Raw genomic sequence first — 2,122 nt, 5'->3', positions numbered from 1 at the left:
GCTGGTAAATCGACTCTACCTGAAGCAAGCTTTGTATTCATTCAAGATGATTGAAGACAAAGTGTTGGCTGAGCAGTTGGATATGTTCAACAAGCTGATTCTTGATCTGGAAAATATTAATGTGAAGATCGATGATGAAGATCAAGCGCTGTTACTATTGTGTTCTTTGCCTCGATCACATGCTCACTTCAAAGAAACTCTCTTGTATGGAAGGGAGTCCCTGACCTTTGAAGAAGTTCAATCAGCCCTATATTCAAAGGACCTGAACGAACGAAAGGAGCATAAACCTTCGACTGTTGGCGAAGGTTTGGCCGTTAAAGGAAAACTCTTACGAAAGGATGGTAAGTTTGACAAGAAGAAGGGCAAAAGCTAGTCGAAGTCTTACAGTGGCGAAGCATCTGGCATTCGATGCTATCATTGTAAGAAGGAGGGTCACACAAGAAAGGCGTGCCCTGAACGCCTGAAAGATCATGAAGGTAAGGATAATGGTAATGCAACCATTGTTCAAGATGATTTCGAATCATCTGATGTTCTTGTGGTTTCAAGCAAAGACTCGAGAAGAGAGTGGATTATGGATTCAGGTTGCACTTGGCACATGACTCCAAACAAAGACTTGTTCGAGGAATTATGTGATCAAGATGGTGGATCAGTATTGTTGGGAAACAACAAGGCTTGCAAGATTGCAGGTGTTGGATCTGTGAGGTTCAAACTCCATGATGAGTCAATAAGGTTGTTGACTGAAGTCAGGTATGTTCCTGATTTGAAGAGAAATCTACTTTCTCTTGGTGAATTCGATAAGAAAGGATATGTTTTCCAAGGAGAGAAAAGTATCCTAAGAGTCATGAAGGGTTCGAAGGAAGTCTTGAGAGGCGTGAAGAAACAAGGCTTGTATACCCTTGAGGCTGAAGTTGTAAGTGGTTCGACAAATGTTGTATCCACAAAACCTTTGTCGAAGACAGAAATCTGGCACATGAGATTGGGCCATGTCAGTGAAAGGGCTCTAGTCGAATTAGGGAAACAAAATCTGCTTGGTGGAGACAAATTCGAAAAGCTGAAGTTTTGTGAACCCTGTATACTTGGAAAATATTGCAGAGTGAAGTTCAACAAAGGCAAACAAAGAACACATGGATCCCTTGATTACATCCATGCTGATCTTTGGGGGCCTGCAAGGTGTCCATCACATTCAGGAGCGAGGTATTTTCTATCCATAGTAGATGATTATTCCAGAAAATTATGGGTATTCATCCAGAAGACTAAGGATGAAACTTTTGAGAATTTCAAAAGTTGGAAGACTCTGGTTGAAAATCAGACTGGCAGAAAGGTCAAGAGGTTGAGAACCGACAATGGCCTTGAGTTTTGCAATGAGGCATTCGACAGTTTTTGTGCTGCCTCTGGTATTGCAAGGCATAGAACTACTGCAGGTACTCCATAGCAAAATGGTTTGGCTGAAAGGTTTAATCGAACTATTTTGGAGAGAGTCAGATGCATGTTGACTAGTGCGGGGTTAAAGAAGGTGTTCTGGGCTGAAACTGTTTCGACAGCAATATATCTGATAAACAGATGTCCTTCGACAGCGTTAGATATGAAGACACCTGAAGAAGTTTGGTCGGGACATCCACCAGATCTCGACAAACTGAGAGTATTTGGTTGCGTAGTCTATGCTCACATTAGGCAAGATAAGGTCGAACCTAGAGCTTTGAAATGCATGTTCATGGGATACCCTGAAGGAGTCAAAGCTTATAGGCTATGGTGCCTAGAGCCAGGTCACGAGAGGTGTATCACCAGTCGAGATGTAGTTTTCAATGAAGCTGAAATGGCTTTTAAGAAAATAGATGATGTTGGTCGAAGTACAGAAACATCTGACGAAGAGCTGGAATAGGTAGAGATTCCTGTTGAGGTGGAGCATGTTGATGCTGAATTGCATATCCCTGATGAAGTCGAAGAAGAAGCAGAAGATGCTGAGGAAGTTGAGGAAACTGACGATGACTACCTATTATCGAGAGATAGGTAGAGAAGAGACATCAAGGCACCTCAGAGACTTGGGTATGCAGATCTTATAGCTTATGCCTTAATCTCTGGAAGTGAGGTTCTAGACGAAGAACCTAGAGACTACAAGGAAGTT

This window comes from Vicia villosa, unplaced genomic scaffold (genome assembly GCF_029867415.1).
Source record: "Vicia villosa cultivar HV-30 ecotype Madison, WI unplaced genomic scaffold, Vvil1.0 ctg.005015F_1_1, whole genome shotgun sequence".
In the NCBI taxonomy this organism is placed as follows: Eukaryota; Viridiplantae; Streptophyta; class Magnoliopsida; order Fabales; family Fabaceae; genus Vicia; species Vicia villosa.
The sequence above is the reverse complement of the archived record's forward strand: the minus strand, read 5'-3'. Positions refer to the sequence as shown.